Source organism: Hemitrygon akajei, chromosome 12, assembly GCF_048418815.1.
Source record: "Hemitrygon akajei chromosome 12, sHemAka1.3, whole genome shotgun sequence".
Lineage (NCBI taxonomy): Eukaryota > Metazoa > Chordata > Chondrichthyes > Myliobatiformes > Dasyatidae > Hemitrygon > Hemitrygon akajei.
Window position 1 is genome coordinate 114,767,540 of NC_133135.1, and position 20,686 is coordinate 114,788,225.

The 20,686-nt window shown below is 44.3% G+C and overlaps 1 protein-coding gene across 3 annotated transcripts in view; it reads left to right on the forward strand.

The window, feature by feature from the left end:
• The first annotated feature begins 1,496 nt into the window (after window positions 1-1,496).
• The window catches only part of LOC140736620 (bone morphogenetic protein 2-like), a 33,983-nt gene continuing 14,793 nt past the window's right edge, over window positions 1,497-20,686 (forward strand). The window contains exons 1-2 of one of the 3 annotated variants that reach the window (XM_073062439.1): window positions 1,497-1,679; window positions 9,278-9,435. The gene's annotated coding sequence lies outside the window, so the exon portion shown is untranslated. Of the gene's footprint in view, window positions 1,680-9,277; window positions 9,436-11,636; window positions 11,714-20,686 lie in introns of those variants that run through there. The other 2 variants (XM_073062440.1, XM_073062441.1) reach the window with 2 other exon arrangements.

The window sequence follows — 20,686 nt, forward strand, 5'->3', positions numbered from 1 at the left end:
CCAAAATCATTTTGGTTTTATGTTATGTTCTAGATTCTATGCTTTTCAAATGCTGCAATCGAACCCACAACCATCACTTCCGCCAGAAGCTCATTCCACACTGTACATCCTTCAATAATTTTGATCCTGGTCACTGTCTGTGAGAGCTTGCTGTGCAAGATTGGTGGCTATATTTCCTACTTTACAATAGCCACTATAATTGACCGGCCATGGAGAGTTCAGGTGTGTCCTCGGGGTGCCATAGAAATGCAAGTCAGTCTTTTTTCTCCGTGTCATATTGTCAGGATGGGAAGGAGAGGGAATGAGGGGATGGGAAAAGGTGGTGAAGGAGTTTCTAAGGAAAAGGGAGAGGGGGAGGGGCTGGGGATGGGAAAGAGGGAACAGATGAAGGAGGAGAAGGGTGAGGGATGAGTGGGATTGCGAGGGACAGGGAGAAGGGAGGGAGGGAGATGGAGATGGGGAGGAATTGGGGATGGGAAGGGGAGGGGATGATAAGTGAAAAAGGGTGGGTGAGGAATGGGAGAGGCAAGGGAGAGGGAGATGGAGAAGGGAGGGAGATGGGGAAGGGTTGGGGTGGGATGGGGTGGAAAGTCGATGAGAGATGGGAAGAGTGGGGAATGAGTGGGATGCAGAGGAAGAAGGAGATGGAAATGTGGAGGATGTAGAGAAGGGAAGGGGGTAGAGATTTGGAATGGGATGTATGGAGATGGGAGGCATTAGAAATGGAGACAGATATGGGAAGGGCTTAGGGTTATGAAGATGGAAATGCAGAGGTGTTAAAGATGAAGACAAGGATGGGGAGCAGTGTAGAGTTATGGAGATGAGGTGGGGAGATTTTAGAGATATGAGACGGATGGGATGTAGTGTAACAATATGTAAGTGGAAATGGGGAGATGTTAGAGATGGAGACTGGAGACGGGGAGTGGTGTAAAGATATGTGGATGAGTTAGGGAGGTGATAGAGTTGGAGACAGAGATGGGGAGCAGTGTAGAGATATGGAGATGGAGATGGAAAGGAGGAGCGACTATACCCCATACCAGGTTTTTGGGTCAGGATCGGTGGGGTTCTCGCAACGTGCCCCCTCGGAAACTTTGGTTCACTTCGGCAGGGAAACTTTGTGTGTGTGTGTGTGTGTGTGTGTGTGTGTGTGTGTGTGTGTGTGTGTGTGTGTGTGTGTGTGTGTGTGTGTGTGTGTGTGTGTGTGTATTTATATTCAGGAATGATTCCCCCCCCCCCCATCCCGAGATATGGATCGTTACACATGACATCAACGGCAGGTCAGAATAAATCAGGAATTTAAGGGACGTCCTGTCAACAGACGAGAGACAGAGAGACAGAGAGAGGGAGAGAGGGAGAGAGAGAGAGGGGGGGGGAAGGGAGAGAGAGAGAGAGAGAGAGAGAGAGAGAGAGAGAGAGAGAGAGAGAGAGAGAGAGAGAGAGAGAGAGAGAGAGAGAGAGAGAGAGAGAGAGAGAGAGAGAGAGAGACCGATATCAGAGATCGGGAACAAAGTTAGCACGACAACAGAGGAGTATGAAAGAGTTCAAACATGTTAAAATGTTGACTCTGCCCTCCCAGTTAATGCAGTTGAAATGAGTTCACGAGTCGGAAGGAGACGCTGAAATTGCCAGTAGACCATAAGGAGGGTTGAACCATGGAATCTCACTACCCGCTGAACTTGGTGAGTGCATTTAAAAAAGGTTTTAATTGTTTTAATTATGCCTTTCGTTTGGAGTCAGGGCGTTGGGTGGGGATGGGTCATTTGCTTGTTCTAGATCGGAGCTATCTAAATGCGGGTTGTGAGGTTGCCCCGGTCCGGAACCCCTGTTGGGTGGAATCGGAATTCGCTCCGGGAGGCTCAAACACGAGGAAATCTGCAGATGCTGGAAATTCAAGCAACACACTCAAAATGCTGGTGGAACACAGCAGGCCAGGCAGCATCTATAGGAAGAAGTCCAGTCGACATTTCGGGCCGAGACCCTTCGTCGGGAGGCTGCCGGACAGATAGGGTGTCAGTCAGCTTTCTCGGTGGGATTTGGTTCGCGGGGCGATACTATTTTAAATCACCGCCACCGCCAACAACAGAAGAATTATCTAGGCTCCCTTTCCACGACGTTATGGCTTTGTGGGGTCTTACCGTGAGCTGTTTAGCAACAGTGACCGCACTTCAAAGGAAATGTCCCACTGGCTGTCCAAGGCGTAGAGACGTCCCGTTTAGTGAGTTTGGGAAAAGGGATTACTCTGAGGTTATTCGGCCCCCTTTTCGGTGGGCAGGGAGGTTCCCAAAAACACGGTTTCTCAGAGGGCACGGGAGCTCCCGGGATCGAACAGTTATTTAGCCCACCCCTCCACAAACCCCCACCACTCATAACTCCGTGCGAGCCGTGTGACCCATTCGTCAGCATGACTGTTTATGGGACCTTGCAGTGCACATATTGACAACGGAGCACTGGCTATGGACAGTGAGTGAAGAGGGCACAATGCTTTATAGTACAGTACAGCTGAGCCTGGTTTAATTCCCGCCGCAGTGCACGAGTTTCTTCCTGTCCTCCCGTACCAGTTGGTATGCTTCAATATTGATTGGATCAAAAGAGAATCCAGACTCCCCACACACCCACGTACAAAAGGGATCACTGAAAACTACAGAAAGTAGGCAAGTTATATCTCCTTTGAACTCATGCATAGCCCTCTATATCCTCCATTACAGCCCCCCCCCCACCAAGGCAGACAAATGAAGAGGCACCCCACCCCATCCTGCAGGTAGATGTGCTCTGGAACAACCGCTCTCCAAAAAGCCCAGGCAAAAACCTTCTCCACTATGTTCCCCTCCCACTCTCAGCCTGCCCATTAACTCTCTGCTAGCCCTCAGGGTAATCCTAACCCACACTAATTTCCCTTGTACCTGTTTTCTCCACAGTCCTATCAACTCCCTTACCCCCTAATTTTTATACCCCTGATCTATACACCAGGGACAAATTGTAGAGGCCAATTAACCCAATGATCTACGTGTCTTTGGGATTTTGGGGGGGGGGGGAGCAATCACATGGTCACAGCACATGGTGCCTCCACATAGACATCACTGGAGGTCAGGGAGGAAGAGAATATTGGGAAGAAGAGGCAGTAACCCTACTAATGACATTACCACGGTTGAGAACAGGAATAACCCTGTGTGAAGTACTCACACAAAATGGATGCCTTCCAAGATGTGGAATTATCTCCAAGGACTGACAGAGAATTTCAATACTTGGAATTGGTTTATTACTTTCCCATATACAGGCAACAGTCTTATCTTACATACTGATCATACAGATCAGATCATTACACAGTGCATTGAGGTAGTACAGCAAGGTAGAGGTCCATTTGAGAGTCTAATAATAGAGGACTCTGTGGCAAACTCTTTTATTCCCAATGGACAGGATTCTCAATTTAAGGATTAACTGGATCTTAGTGGGAGAGTTAGCCATGAGGCCTGGAGTGGGACTGGAAACTCAGAGTCAAGAGGAAGAGATCACCGTCTGGGAGCTCCAAGCATTATCATTATCAAGTAGAACTTCCTCTTGCCAGAAGTCTTATGCTGAAGAGGATATAGTAAATTAAATCAGTAAATCAGTTTATTAATGATTCATGAAGGTAGAATGAAATACTTAGTGTTGTATGCATCAGTACAGATCACTTCATTACACAGTATATCAAGGTACAACAAGGAAAGCAATAACAGAATGCAGAATAATGTGCTACAGTAACCAGAGAGAGTACAGTGCAGGTAGCCAATAAGGTGCAAGGCCACAGTGAGGTAGATTGTGACATTGAGTCCATCTTATCACCAGACCATAAGACAGAAGCAGAATTAGGTCAGTTGGCCCTCCATTCTAGGGGACTGTTCAACAGTCTCATAACACACAGGGTATCAACTGTCCTTAACAGAAGCTGTTGAGCCCTGATGAAAGGTCTTGACCCAAAACGTCGACTGTTTATTCCCATCCATAGAGGCTACCTGACTTGCTGAGCTGAGCTCCCCCTGCACATTGTCTCATTGAGCCTCGTAGGACGTGCTTTCAGGCTTTTGTATCTTCCGTCCAATGGGAGAGAGGAGAGAGAATGAGCAGGGAAGGTGGGGACATTGCACAAGCTGTGTTCACAATTCTCTGTGGGTTCTTGTGGTCATGGGAAGAACAGTTCTTTTCAGCTGGTAGCTAGTCCTGAAGTACGTTGGGCTGAAATATCGACTGTCTATTCGTTTCCATAGATGCTGCCTGACCTGTAGCATGTTTTACTATGAATTTCCAGCATCTACAGAATCTCTTGTGTTTAAGATTTGTATTTATTTTATTAATATTGGGAATGTATAGTAGTTCAAAGAAGCTGTGCCTCCCTTCCAGAACTGAATGAAGGGTGTTCATAGGAGTTCCCAATGTCCACAAAGATCCTGTTGCCAGTAGATTCTCCAGGCAAGATCAAGTGATGTAACAGCCAATAAGAATCCAACTTTGTGTCCCGTCCTGGCAACACACCCTGCCTTTGTATCAGAGGGTAGAGAACCCACCATTTGCTTAACATTCCCGTCAGAGAAGTTCATAGCAGAGAAGATCAAAACTGGACAGGGGGCAGTGAACAGTACAGCATCAGAACAGGCTCTTTCACCCAAGATGTCTGCACCATTCAATGACCAGTTAAACTTGCTCCCTTGTACCTGTAGCTGACCCATATCTCCATCACTTAGGTAGGTTGAATTTAGAGTAGGTTAAAAGGTCAGTACAATATTGCATGCTGAAGGACCTGTACTCTGCTGTACTGAGCAGTGTCTCATTAATGACCCCCATCACCCAGGACATGCCCTCTTCTCTTTTCTACCATCAGGTAGGAGATACAGAAGCCAGAAGGCACATACACAGCAATTCAGGAACAACTTCTTCCCCTCTGCTATTTGATACCCAAATGGATATTGAACCCATGAACACTACCTCACTACTTTTTAAATTTATTTCTGTTTTTGCTCTTTAACTTAACTATTTAATACACACATATATACTTACCGTAATAAAGAAGAAGAAGAAGAAGAAGAAGAAGAAGAAGAAGAAGAAGAAGAAGAAGAAGAAGAAGAAGAAGAAGAAGAAGAAGAAGAAGAAGAAGAAGAAGAAGAAGAAGAAGAAGAAGAAGAAGAAGAAGAAGAAGAAGAAGAAGAAGAATGCCCTTAACTCCTGGTGGAGTCACCAGGGCATCGTCATGACAAGCTTTTTGCACCGATCTTATTGGTGATTGCTCATCCTGTGGTGTTTCTGTAGCATTCTCCAGTTTTTTTGTTATAAGGTCGAGTTGCTAGCTCGACGCACAACCCAGCATCGGGAGAGTTAGGGTTAGGGTTAAGTTAGGACAAAGGGAGCCGGCTGGATTCGAACTTGGGACCATTTGCTCCGGAGTCCAGTGCTGATGCCACCAGCCAGCCACTGTAATACTGTTTTATCTACATTTATCATTATACCATAAGACATAGGAACAGAATTAAACCATTCAGCATGTATGTACAGCATCGTCTGTGGATTGGTTGTGTCCGCAGGTGAATTGTAGGGGGTCCAGTTTGGGTGGTAGCGTGCTGAAGATGTAGTCCTTGACCAGCCTCTCAAAGCATTTGCTTATTATTGAGGTGAGTGCGACAGGACGCCAGTTGTTCAGGTATGAGTATAGTACTCGCCCTGGGATGCCGTCCAATCCCGCAGCCTTGCGACTGTCCACTCGTTGGAAACATCTGCGGACCTCAGCCTCAGAGACCAACCAGGTTGCAGGCTGAAGCGGTGGCTTCCCTCGGAGGCTCAGAGTTAGCGACATCGAACCAGGAGAGAGGCCGCCATGTTGGTGGCACCACTACGCTTGGCTTTGAAGACTGCAGTGATATGCAACCCTCGCCGCAAGTCACATGTTGTAGTGAATCTAGACTCAATCTTGTCCCTGTATTGGTGTTTCGCAGCCTTGTAGCTTTGCCAGATCGTAGCTGCTTTTCTTGTGCTCTTGCTGGCTGCCGGCAGCATAAGCTCTGTGTCGGGCGGTAAACGCTGACCACACGGAACTATTAGACAATAAACAATAGACAATAGGTGCAGAAGTAGACCATTCGGCCCTTCGAGCCTGCACCGCCATTCTGAGATCATGGCTGATCCAGAGTTTCTGGTTTGGGAATACCCTGACTAACTTCTGGGGAACAACATCGTCGATGTACTTCCTGATGAAGCACGTGACTCCACCTGTGAACTCGGAGACATCGTCATCATGGAAGACTTTCCAGTCAAAGTCATTGAAGCAGTCCTGAAGCATGGAGACCGATTGGTGGGACCAACAGTGGACGGTTTTAACTATGGCCTCTCCTCTTCTTTTCAGCTGTCATTCTTCTGGATCCCTCAAAGTTTTTGGCTGCTCCGGGTGTCAGCGTTCTCCGGTGGTCTCTGTCACAAGCCACTGCTGCCACTCGTTGACCTTTTGATACTTGCCTGAGAGAGTTGATTTCTCTTGCCCTGAGAGAGTTCCCGGTGCAGTGCTGCTTTCGGTGACCTGGGGTTGTCCATGTGAGACAAGCGGAGCCGCCTGAGCAGCAACGTGCTTTCAGTGCTTGGAAGGGAGCGACGTTCTCCAGGATGCCGATGCCGCGCTGATTTGCTTGCGGCACGAGTCCCAGGCGTCAGAGGCATAAAGCGACGTTGTGACAACGGCAGCCCTGTACACCTGGATTCCTGTGGACAGACGCAGCTGGTGGTTCTTCGGCATGTTTCTGGAGGCATCCGTTAGCTCTGGTGAGTCGATTCCGTACCGTCGCTGGAGATTACGCTGTTCAGGTAGGTGAACTGCTCAACTGTGGTGAGAGGGTGGTCGTCAATACTGATCCGAGGTGGGTTGTAAACACTACGAGGGGGCTTCTGATGGAGGATCATTGTTTTCTTCAAACTGACCGTTAACCCGAAAGCCCTTGCAGCCTTGGCGAACTGAGTGACTGCAGCCTGTAGCGTGTCCTCTCTGTGTGCGTGATAAGAGCACAGTCATCCGCATGGATTTGTTCTGGCATGGATTTTGTTCGGGCGAGGAGGCGGCCACTCTCAAACAGTACGATAGTCAACGTATTGATAACATATCACACGATGCCTGAGAGGTTTTGCGTGATAAACTGTAAAACAACAGCTTCTCTATCCAGGTTGATGAGTCAACAGATTTCACCAATAAATATCAATGTTGCAGTATTTATAAGATCTGTAAGTGATGGTGCAATTCAAGAAAACTTTTTCTGTTACAAAGAGCTGCCCGAAACAAAGACTAAGATATATTGATGAACCCTCCTGATGAAGGGTTTCGGCCCGAAACGTCGTCACTACCTCCTCCCATAGATGCTGTCTGGCCTGCTGAGTTTTGCCAGCATTTTGTGTTTTTACTAAGATATATTGAGTGTTTTGTCTTATATCTGGAAACAGAAGGTCTGTCTTGGAGGAACTGTGTTGGCATCTGTACTGATGGTGCCCCATCAATGGCTGGCTCCATGAGAAATTTAATTTCTCTTGTAAGAAACTACCCTATTTAGCAGATATTTGTCATCATATGAACCAGTTCAGCAAGACTCTGCAAGGTCCAGGAGAAAATGTTTTGATTTCAAGTGACAAAATTCTTGGATTTAAAAGGAAACTGAATTTTTGGAAAAATGATGCAAAAGGAAATCTTGAAATGTTTCCACTGCTGCTGAGGAAGGATCAGAAAGTATTGAGTCTTATTGAAAAGCATATAATTCAGATAATGGTAGTAGAATCATTTCAAACATGTATAAGGGTTTGTCAAATCTTAAAATACATTCAACTTCATACATTAAAACAAAATGGGAGAAGGAAGGAGGGATAATTATATCTGAGGAAGAACTGACAATAATTTGGAGGTATCAATAGAAGTGTACCAGTTCACAGAAATGGAGGGAGTTCGGATGGAAAAACTTGATAAGATATTTTTATTACACCCTCTCAGAAATCCCATTATGATAGTAACCTTACTGTTTGCTGGAGAAATTGTGGAAATCAAAATGCAAACCATTATCATATTTTCTGGGAATGCCCCATTATCAAAGACTGTTGGAGTGGGATGCACAATGCTCTACAAGACATCTTTAAATGTGAAATACCCTTAGAAAGTAAGACCATATATTTTGGGTATATACCTCAAGAATGGTTGAAAAGAGATAAATATTTAATGAATACACTGCTGGTGGCTGGTAAAAAGACTCTTACTAGGAAATGGTTATCGCAGGAGAGCCCAACCTTAAATACATGGATGGAAAATACAATGGACATTTACAAAATGGAGAAGATAACAGCATCTGTTAATCATAAGTTGGAACAGTTTGATTCATGCTGGGGAAAATGGTTTAACTACATAACACCTCATTTTATTCTCACAAGTCAATGAATATGTTGTAAAAAAAAGATCACTCCCTACTTGTACATAGTTTTCTCCTTTCGCTTGTTCTTTCTTTCCACTCTTTTCTATAAGTGTATACCTCAGATAAATATTATGTGGAGATTTGTGGCATATATGACTATATGATATATATGTACAATATCTGAAATACATCTTATGGAAATGTTTGTTTGATGATGAATTTCAATAAAAAATAAATTACAAAAAAAGAAAACCACCTGGAAGAGCTGCAGAATAAAACTGAACAGTATTTTTCCTCACTTTCAACACAAGTGTATGACTGGGCAAGGGACCCTTTCTCTGAATCTTCTGCTCAGCCTGAGAGCTTGATTTTGAAAGAAGAGGAAGAGTTTAGTGAGATATGGTCTGATTGTGCACTCAATTAAACATTTTCTGACCTGCCCCTGGATAAGTTCTGGATTTCTGTGAAAGAAGGGTGACCTGCCATTCATAGGAAAGCAATGAACATTTGCTGCAGTTTTCACCTCTTACATGTGTGGGCAAGCTGTTTTGTGTTTAACAAGCATCAAGAGCAGGGATAGAAGTAGTCAGCTCATTTCAGCTCATTTATCTCGTTTGACCCAAAATTGAGTATTTGTGCAGAAAAAAAAGCAAGCACAGGTCTTACATGCTAGGCCTATATTTGAGACTGATCATGTCATTTAGTAAAAAAATGTTTTTTTCAGATTCTTGTCTAAGATTGTCAGGCTATATTTTCATTAATATTGCTCTTTGGCTTATGTTTTTCAGTATTCAACCATTCAACATTGTCAATAAATTTTCATGTTGTAAATACCATTAATTAAAATCAATTTACAGCCTTTATTTAAATTATTTCTTCAGCGGTTTGATCGGGACACGACTCCGCAAGGGCGTGGACGTCAGCCAGTGAGAACAGCAAGAAGAAGAAGACACCTTTTAGAGTGGGTATCAGAGTAGAGGGAGACAGAGTAGGAAGGCTTTGGCTCAACGGGGCTTCGGTGATAACGGGTCGAGGCAAGGTAGGTTAACAGTGTAGAATACAGACAGGAAGAATGTGTGTGTGGCTGGTTTTCTGGGTTTGGTGTCAGATGTGGGAGGTCCGGGAGACTCCCAGCCTCCCGCATGGTTACATCTGCACCAGGTGTGTCGAGCTGCAGCTTCTTGGGGACCGGGTTAGGGAACTGGAGATGCAGCTCGATGACCTTCGTCTGGTCAGGGAGAGTGAGGAGGTGATAGAGAGGAGCTATAGGCAGGTAGTCACACTGGGGCCTGCGGAGACAGACGTGGGGACCAGTCAGGAGAGGGAAGGGCAGGAGTCAGAGGCTAGAGAGCACCCCTGTGGCTGTACCCCTTGACAATAAGCACTCCTGTTTGAGTACTGTTGGGGGGAACAACCTACCTGGGGGAAGCAACAGTGGTCGTGCCTCTGGCACAGAGTCTGACCCTGTGGCTCAGAAGGGTAGGGAAAGGAAGAGTAGTAATAAAGGATTCTATAGTTAGGGGGTCAGACAGGTGATTCTGTGGACACAGAAAAGAAACACGGATGGTAGTTTGCCTCACAGGTGCCAGGGTCCGGGATGTTTCTGATCGCATCCAAGATATCCTAAAGTGGGAAGGTGAACAGCCAGAGGTCATGGTACAAACTGGTACCAACAACATTGGCAGGAAAGCGAGGAGGTCTTATAAGCAGATTACAGGGAGTTAGGAAGGAAGTTGAGATGCAGGACCGCAAAGGTAGTAATCTCGGGATTACTGCCTGTGCCACATGGCACTGAGTATAGGAATAAAGAGAGGTAGAGGGAAAATGTGTGGCTGAGGGATTGGTGCAGGGGGCAGGGATTCAGATTTCTGGATCATTGGGACCTCTTTTGGAGCAGGAGTGACCTGTACAAAAAGGACAGGTTGCACTTGAATCCCAGGGGGACCAATATCCTGGCAGGGAGATTTGCTAAGGCTATTGAGGAGAGTTTAAACTAGGATTGCTGGGGAGTGGGAACCAAACTGAAGAGACCGGGGAAGGGGCGGTTGGCTCACAAATAGAGAAAGCTTGGAGACAGTGTGAGAAGGAGGAGAGGCAGGTGATAGAGAAGGGAAGCGCTCAGACCGATGGTTTGAGATGTGTCTATTTTAATGCAAGGAGCATTATGAACAAAGCGGATGAGCTTAGAGCATGGATCAGAACTTGGAGCTATGATGTTGTGGCCATTACAGAGACTTGGATGGCTTAGGGGCAGGAATGGTTATTTCGAGTGCCAGGCTTTAGATATTTCAGAAAGGACAGGGAGGGAGGCAAAAGAAAGGATGGGGGTGGGGGTAAAAGAGATGAGGGTGCGGCACTGTTGATCAGAGATAGTGTCACGGCTGCAGAAAAGGAGGAAGACATGGAGGGATTGTCTACGGCATCTCAGTGGGTGTAAGTTAGGAACAGGAAAGGGTCAATAACTACTTGGTGTTTTTTATAGCTCACCCAATAGGAACAGGGACATTGAGGGGCAGATTGGGAGACAGATTCTGGCAAGGTGTAATAATAATGGGGTTGTTGTGGTGGGAGATTTTAATTTCCCAGATATTGATTGGCATGTCCCTAGAGTGAGGGGTTTAGATGGGGTGGTGTTTGTTAGGTGTGTTCAAGAAGGTTTCTTGACACAATATGTAGATAAGCCTACAAGAGGAGAGGCTGTACTTGATCTGGTATTGGGAAACGAACCTGGTCAGGTGTCAAATCTCTTAGTGGGAGAGCATTCTGGAGCTAGTGATCACAATTCTATCTCCTTTACCACAGCATTGGAGAGGGATAGGAACAAACAAGTTAGGAAAGTGTTTAATTGGAGTAAGGGGAAATATGAGGCTATCTGGTAGGAACTTGGAAGCATAAATTTGGAACAGATGTTCTCAGGGAAATGTATGGCAGAAATGTGGCAAATGTTCAGGGGATATTTGTGAGACATTCTGCATAGGTACGTTCCAATGAGACAGGGAAAGGATGGTAGGATACAGGAACCATGGTGTACAAAGGCTGTTGTAAATCTGGTCAAGAAGAAAAGAAGAGTTTATGAAAGGTTCAAAAAACTAGGTAATGATAGAGATCTAGAAGATTGTAAGGCTAGCAGGAAGGAGTTTAAGAAAGAAATTAGGAGAGCCAGAAGGGGCCATGAGAAGGCCTTAGTGGACAGGATTAAGGAAAACTCCAAGGCACTCTACAAGTATGTGAAGAGCAAGAGGATAAGATGTGAGAGAACAGGACCAATAAAGCGTGACAGTGGAAAAGTGTGTATGGAACCGGAGGAGATAGCAGAGGTATTTAATGAGTACTTTCCTTCAGTATTCACTACAGAAAAGGATCTTGGCGATTGTACGGATGACTTACAGTGGACTGAAAATCTTGAGCATGTAGATATTAAGAAAGAGGATGTGCAGGAGCTTTTGGAAAGCATTAAGTTGAATGTCACTGGGTCCAGATGAGAGGTACCCCAGACTACTGTGGGGGGTGAGGGAGGTGATTGCTGAGCCTCTAGCGATGATCTTTGCATCATCACTGGGGACAGGAGAGGTTCTGGAGGATTGGAGGGTTGCAGATGTTGTTCCCTTATTCAAGAAAGGGAGTAGAGATAGCCCAGGAAATTATAGACCAGTGAGTCTAACGTCAATGGTTGGTAAATTGATGGAAAAGATCCTGAGAAGCAGGATTTATGAACATTTGGAGAGGTATAATATGATTAGGAATGGTCAACATGGCGTTGTCAAAGATAGGTCATGCATTACAAGCCAGATTGAATTTTTTGAGGATGTGACAAAACACATTGGTGATGGTAGAGCAGTAGATATAGTGTATATGGATTTCAGCAAGGCATTTGATGAAGTACCCCATGCAAGTCTTATCGAGAAAGTAAGGAGGCATGAGATCCAAGGGTACCTTGCTTTGTGGATCCAAAACTGGTTTGCCACTGAAGGCAAAGAGTGGTTGTAGACAGGTCATATTCTGCATGGAGGTCAGTCACCAGTGGTGTGCGTCAGAATCTGTTCTGGGACCCCTTCTCTTCATGATTTTTATAAAGGATCTGGATGAAGAAGTGGAAAGATGAGTTAGTAAATTTGCTGATCACACAAAGGTTGGAGGTGTTGTGGATAGTGTTGGGGGCTGTCAGAGGTTACAGCAGGACATCAATAAGATGCAAAACTGGGCTGAGAAGTGGCAATTGGAGTTCAACCCAAATAAGTGTGAGGTGATTCATTTTGGTAGGTCAAATTTGATGACAGAATGTAGTATTATTGGTAAGACTCTTGGCAGTGTGGAGGATCAGAGGGATCTTGGGGTCCAAGTCCATAGGACATTCAAAGCTGCTTTGCAGGTTGACTCTGTGGTTAAGAAAGCATACGGTGCATGGGCCTTCATCAATCGTGGAATTGAGTTTAGGGGCCGAGAGGTAATGTTGCAACTATATAGGACCCTGGTCAGACACCACTTGGAGTACTGTGCTCAGTTTTGGTCACCTGACTATAAGAACAATGTGGAAACCATAGAAAGGATGCAGAGGAGATTTACAAGAATGTTGCCTGGATTGGAGTGCATGCCTTATGAAAGTAGGCCTTATAGGCCTTACCCTCCAGGTGAGGTAAGGCTGGGTAAGCTCCTTTAATTAATCAATTAGATTAGGAGTAGGTAATGGAGGCAGCAGTTAGGGCAGTTGAGTGCTCCGTTTGCAGTATGTGGGAAGTCAGGGCGAGCACTGTTATCACTGATGACTACACCTGCAAAAGGTGCATCCAGCTGCAGCTCCTGACAAACCGTGTTAGGGAACTGGAGCTGGAGCTGGATGAACATCAGATCATTTGGGAGGCAGAGGCAGAAATAGACAGGAGTTTCAGGGAGATAGTCACCCCTAGGAGTCAGGAGACAGGTAGTTGGGTGACTGTCAGGAGAGGGAAGGGGAATAGACAGGAAAAGTAGAACACCCCTGTGGCCATTCCCATCAACAATAAGTATACCGTTTTGGATACTGTTGGTGGGGACGACCTACCAGGGACAAGTTGCAGTGGTTGCATCTCTGGCACTGAGACTGGACCCTCAGCTCAGAAGGGAAGGAGGGAAAAGAGGAGAGCAGTAGTGATAGGGGATTCGATAGTTAGGGGGACAGATAGAAGGTTCTGTGGAAGAGATCAAAAATCCCGGATGGTCTGCTGCCTCCCTGGTGCCAGGGTCCACGATATCTTGGATCAAGTTCTCAGTATTCTCAAGAGGGAGGGTGAGCAGCCGGACGTCGTGGTCCATGTAGGGACCAATGACGTGGGTAGGAAGAGTGAGGAGGTCCTGAAAGGTGAGTTTTGGGAGCTAGGTGCCAAGTTAAAGGACAGGACCTCCAGGATAGCAATCTCAGGATTGCTACCAGTGCCACGTGCAGGTGGGTTTAGAAATAGTTAGATAGCACAGATCAACACGTGACTGAAGACGTGCAGGAGGGAGGGCTTCAGATTTATAGATAATTAGGCACTTTTCCAGGGAAGGTGGGACCTGTTCCGGCGTGACAGGTTACATCTGAACTGGAGGAGGACAAATATTCTTGCAGGCAGGTTTGCTAGAGAGGCTCCATTGGATTTAAACTAGATATGAGGGGGGAGGGGAACCAGAGTGTAGGAACAGATGTATGGGAGAAGGAAGAAAAAGAAGACAGTAAAGTTCTTTGTACTGTTAGAGATAAACAGAGAGGAAGAGGTGGCGAATTTCTTAAATACATTTATTTTAATGCTAGGGACATTGTAAGAAAGGTGGATGAGCTTAAAGCATGGATTGATGCCTGGAAATATGATGTTGTAGCTATTAGTGAAACATGGTTGCAGGAGGGGTGTGATTGGCAACTAAACATTCCTGGATTTCATTGCTTCAGGTGTGATAGAATCGGAGGGACAAGAGGGGGAGGTGTTGCGTTGCTTGTCAGAGAAAATGTTACGACGATGCTCTGGCAGGATAGATTAGAGGGCTCATCTAGGGAGTCTATTTGGGTGGAGTTGAGGAATGGGAAAGGTGTAGTAACACTTATAGGGGTGTATTATAGACCACCTAATGGGGAGCGAGAATTGGAGGAGCAAATTTGCAAGGAGATAGCAGATATTTGTAGTAAGCACAGGGTTGTGATTGCGGGAGATTTTAATTTTCCACACATAAACTGGGAAGTCCATACTGTAAAAGGGATGGCTGGTTTGGAGTTTGTAAAATGTGTGCAGAATAGTTTTTTGCAGCAATACATAGAGGTACCAACTAGAGAAGGGGCAGTGTTGGATCTTCTGTTAGGGAATGAAATAGGCCAGGTGACGGAGGTATGTGTTGGGGAGCACTTCGGGTCCAGTGACCACAATGCCATTAGTTTCAGTATAATTATGGAGAAGGATAGGACTCCATATGGAGAAGTTCGCTGATGACGGCCATAGTGGGGTGTGTCAGGAATGGACAGGAGGAGGAGTATAGGAAACTGATACAGGACTTTGTGATATGGTGCAACTCAAACTACCTGCGTCTCAATATCACCAAGACCAAGGAGATGGTGGTGGACTTTAGGAGATCTAGGCCTCATATGGAGCCAGTGATCATTAATGGAGAATGTGTGGAGCAGGTTAAGACCTACAAGTATCTGGGAGTACAGTTAGACGAGAAGCTAGACTGGACTGCCAACACAGATGCCTTGTGCAGGAAGGCACAGAGTCGACTGTACTTCCTTAGAAGGTTGGCGTCATTCAATGTCTGCAGTGAGATGCTGAAGATGTTCTATAGGTCAGTTGTTGAGAGCGCCCTCTTCTTTGTGGTGGCGTGTTGGGGAGGAAGCATTAAGAAGAAGGACGCCTCACGTCTTAATAAGCTGGTAAGGAAGGCGGGCTCTGTCGTGGGCAAAGTACTGGAGAGTTTAACATCGGTAGCTGAGCGAAGGGCGCTGAGTAGGCTACGGTCAATTATGGAAAACCCTGAACATCCTCTACATAGCACCATCCAGAGACAGAGAAGCAGTTTCAGCGACAGGTTACTGTCGATGCAATGCTCCTCAGACAGGATGAAGAGGTCAATACTCCCCAATGCCATTAGGCTTTACAATTCAACTGCCAGGACTTAAGAACTTTTTTTTTTTTTTTTTTTTTAAAGCTATTATTAATGCTTTTTGAGTTAGTGATTTAGATGCATATCATATTATTACTGAGTTAAGTATTGTATGTAATGAGTTTTTGCTACAACAAGTGTATGGGACATTGGAAAAAAATGTTGAATTTCCCCATGGGGATGAATAAAGTATCTATCTATCTATCTATCTATCTATCTATCTAGGACTGGACCCAGGGTTGAGATTTTTGATTGGAGAAAGGCTAACTTTGAGGAGATGCGAAAGGATTTAGAAGGAGTGGATTGGGACAATTTGTTTTATGGGAAGGACATAATAGAGAAATGGAGGTCATTTAAAGGTGAAATTTTGAGGGTACAGAATCTTTATGTTCCTGTTAGGTTGAAAGGAATGGTTAAAAGTTTGAGAGAGCCATGGTTTTCAAGGGATATTGGAAGCTTGGTTAGGAAAAAGAGAGATATCTACAATAAATGAGGTGCTCGAGGAATATAAAGAATATAAGAAGAATCTTAAGAAAGAAATTAGAAAAGCTAAAAGAAGATACGAGGTTGCTTTGGCAAGTAAAATAAATCCGAAGGGTTTCTACAGTTATATTAATAGCAAAAGGACAGTGAGGGATAAAATTGGTCCCTTAGAGAATCAGAGTAGACAGCTATGTGTGGAGCCGAAAGAGATGGGGGAGATTTTGAACAATATCTTTTCTTCAATATTCACTAAGGAGAAGGATATTGAATTGTGTAAGATAAGGGAAACAAGTAGGGAAGTTATGGAAACTATGACGATTAAAGAGGAGGAAGTACTGGCACTTTTAAGGAATATAAAAGTGGATAAATCTCTGAGTCCTAACAGGATATTCCCTAGGACCTTGAGGGAAGTTAGTGTAGAAATAGCAGGGGCTCTGACAGAAATATTTCAAATGTCATTAGAAACAGGGATGGTGCCGAAGGATTGGTGTATTGCTCATGTGGTTCCATTGTTTAAAAAGGGTTCTAAGAGTAAACCTAGAAATTATAGGCCTGTCAGTTTGATGTCAGTGGTGGGTAAATTAATGGAAAGTATTCTTAGAGATGGGATATATAATTATCTGGATAGACAGGGTCTGATTAGGAACAGTCAACATGGATTTGTGCGTGGAAGGTCATGTTTGACAAATCTTATTGAATTTTTTGAAGAGGTTACGAGGAAAGTTGATGAGGGTAAAGCAGTGGATGTTGTCTATATGGACTTCAGTAAGGCCTTTGACAAGGTTCTGCACGGAAGGTTAGTTAGGAAGGTTCAATCATTAGGTATTAATATTCAAGTAGTAAAATGGATTCAACAGTGGTTGGATGGGAGATGCTAGAGAGTAGTGGTGGATAACTGTTTGTCAGCTTGGAGGCCGGTGACTAGTGGTGTGCCTCAGGGATCTGTACTGGGTCCAATATTGTTTGTCATATACATTAATGATCTGGATGATGGGGTGGCAAATTGGATTAGTAAGTATGCAGATGATACTAAGGTAGGTGGCGTTGTGGATAATGAAGTAGGTTTTCAAAGCTTGCAGAGATATCTCGGCCAGTTAGAAGAGTGGGCTGAAAGATGGCAGATGGAGTTTAATGCTGATAAGTGTGAAGTGCTACATTTTGGTAGGAATAATCCAAATAGATAGATAGATAGATACTTTATTCATCCCCATGGGGAAATTCAACTTTTTTCCAATGTCCCATACACTTGTTGTAGCAAAACTAATTACATACAATACTTAACTCAGTAAAAAATATGATATGCATCTAAATCACTATCTCAAAAAGCATTAATAATAGCTTTTAAAAAGTTCTTAAGTCCTGGCGGTAGAATTGTAAAGCCTAATGGCATTGGGGAGTATTGACCTCTTCATCCTGTCTGAGGAGCATTGCATCGATAGTAACCTGTCGCTGAAACTGCTTCTCTGTCTCTGGATGGTGCTATGTAGAGGATGTTCAGAGTTATCCATAATTGACCGTAGCCTACTCAGCGCCCTTCGCTCAGCTACCATTGTTAAACTCTCCAGGACATACATGGTAAATGGTAGGGCATTGAAGAATGCAGTAGAACAGAGTGATCTAGGAATAATGGTGCATAGTTCCCTGAAGATGGAATTTCATGTGAATAGGGTGGTGAAGAAAGCTTTTGGTATGTTGGCCTTTATAAATCAGAGCATTGAGTATAGGAGTTGGGATGTAATGTTAAAATTGTATAAGGCATTGGTAAGGCCGAATTTGGAGTATTGTGTACAGTTCTGGTCACCAAATTATAGGAAAGATGTCAACAAAATAGAGAGAGTACAGAGAAGATTTACTAGAATGTTACCTGGGTTTCAGCACCTAAGTTACAGGGAAAGGTTGAACAAGTTACGTCTTTATTCTTTGGAGTGTAGAAGGTTGAGGGGGGACTTGATAGAGGTATTTAAAATTATGAGGGGAATAGATAGAGTTGACGTGGGTAGGCTTTTTCCATTGAGAGTAGGGGAGATTCAAACAAGAGGACATGAGTTGAGAGTTAGGGGGCAAAAATTTAAGGGTAACACGAGGGGGAACTTCTTTACTCAGAGAGTGGTAGCCATGTGGAACGAGCTTCCAGTAGAAGTGGTAGAGACAGGTTCGGTATTGTCATTTAAAGTAAAATTGGATAGATATATGGACAGGATAGGAATGGAGGGTTATGGGCTGAGTGCGGGTCAGTGAGACGAGGTGAGAGTAAGCGTTCAGCACGGACTAGAAGGGCTGAGATGGCCTGTTTCCATGCAGTAATTGTTATATGGTTATATAGTTAAAATAGGTTGAGTGAACTCGGCCTTTTTTCCTTGGAGCGACGGAGGATGAGAGGTGACTTGATAGAGGTGTATAAGATGATGAGAGGCATTGATCATGTGGATAGTCAGAGGCTTTTTGCCAGGACTGAAATGGCTAGCATGAGAGGGCAAAGTTTTAAGGTGCTTGGAAGTAGGTACAGAGGAGATGTCAGGGGTACGTTTTTTACACAGAGAGTGATGAGTGCGTGGAATGGGCTGCCGGTGACTGTGGTGGAGGTGGAAACGATAGGGTCTTTTAAGGGACTCCCGAACAGGTATATGGAGTTCAGAAAAATAGAGGGCTTTGGGTACCCTAGATAATTTCTTAGGTAAGGACATGTTAGGGACAGCTTTGTGGGCTGAAGGGCCTGTATTGTGCTGTAGGTTCTCTATGTTTCTAAATCTTCCAAGCCTACCTTTAGAAAAATTAAATCCCATTTTGGCTTAAGCTAGTTATTTAACAGAAATGTATTAATTTTGTCTTATGAGTTTTTAAAATTTATGAAAGGGAATTAGATTAATTTCAAGAACGATAAACTAAACTTTACCTGTTTTTTCAAGGAAGGTTGGCTAAAAGATCATTGTCTACTCAAAAGAGCATTGACAATTATTTTTGTATTATCATATGTACAATGTACCAGTGATGCTAATGCACCATGAGCTGTAGATACAATCATTTTTATCTCAGGGGTTCCCTGAGACCTGAAAATTATTTGAAGTGTTCCTCCAGGGCACAAAGGTTGAGAAAGGCTGCTCTGGAGTTTACTGATTATGGTGTGAGGAGAACGAACATCCAGTGAGTGGCAGTTCTGTGGGTGAAAAATGCCTTGTTAAAGAGAGAGGTCAGAGAATGGTCAGACTGCTTTGAGCTGACGAGAAGGTGACAGTAAGTAAGACTCAAGTTCAAGTTCATTATCATTCACTGTACAAATATACAACCAAATGAAGCAAAGTTCCTCTGGACCACAGTGCAGTCATAAAACATATATCACACACAGCAGCACCTAAAACAAAATATTACCAGAAAATGTAATTTAAAATGCACATGAAGTGCACAACACAGGTAAACAGTAAATAGTACAATAATTACTATGCAGGAAATTAACCACACATTACAACAGTGAAGAGTATCTGTGAAGTGGATGGGTTACAGAGGCTGAATAGCACACCAGGTTCTACTTATACTGATAACTTGATTGATATCACCCATGTCTGCAGGAGTGATTAAGGTTATTCATTATTAGTGAAGCTGATTTTTTTTCCCTCAGCAGTTACCAAAGGGGCAATTTAACCATGTCTGCCAGATGGATTAAAATCATCATCCCAGCTAGTCCTTCTAATATGCTGCCTGCAGCCCATGTGCCCACACTGTGCAGGGAGGCATATGTAACATGCATGACAAGCATTTCCTTCAAGTCTGTTGGCAATGGTGACTTTGTTATAAAAGAGTCATTTTCCTAAGCTGTCGGAGCATTGGCCCCGGTTTATACAAAATTGGCCATCAAGTTGTTGTCTAGTTCTGGAACAATTGAAAGAATCCCACTCTCATAGAGCCTGAGAGTGATACTTCATGGGAAATGCCCTTTGCCTCAACTAATCCATCCTGCCAAAGATGCCCCTCTTGCCACTTTTGGCTTGTATCCCCCTAAACTCAGTCCCTCACAGGAGAAGCCCTCCCCGCCGTTGAGGTCTACAAGGTGTGCTGCCACAATAAAGCATCAACTTCCATGTCTGGAGCTTAGGACTTCTTTCATCATGTTAGTTTCCTGTTGGATTTTACCACTGTTAGTCATGCAAGTCCCGGGTGGAGACTCAGGAATACCATTGCATTCAGATGTAGAAAGATTCTTCATTGCTGTTTCTATAACAATTTTGTTTTACCAGTCAGGATTGTTAGTCCTGAGCTGAAACCCTGAACCTGGAGGGCTGGTGTACCACTCTAAGTCTGGCCTCTACCCTTTGACTTGTTTTGCATTGGTGACCCTATCAAGAACCAAAGCATAAAGCCCTGTCTCCAGCCAACATAGATGGCTGGATAGTTGAATCCTGAATCTTAATTCCAAAGAACAGGTTTATTGAATGCCTCTGTGGTGTTTCCCATTCCCTCCCCTCTCCCTTCCCCTTTTCCCAACCATGATTCCCCCCTCTCTCTGGCCCCTTCCCACTCTCAGTCCACCATAGAGACCCAGATCAGAACCAGGTTTATCAACACTCACATATGTCATGAAATTTGTTTTTCTTTTACAACAGCAGTACAGTGCAATACATAAATTACTACAGTATTGTGCAAAGGTCCTAGGCTCTCTAGCTATATACATGTGCCCAAGATTTTTGCACAGACTGTAGCACACAGCACAAATA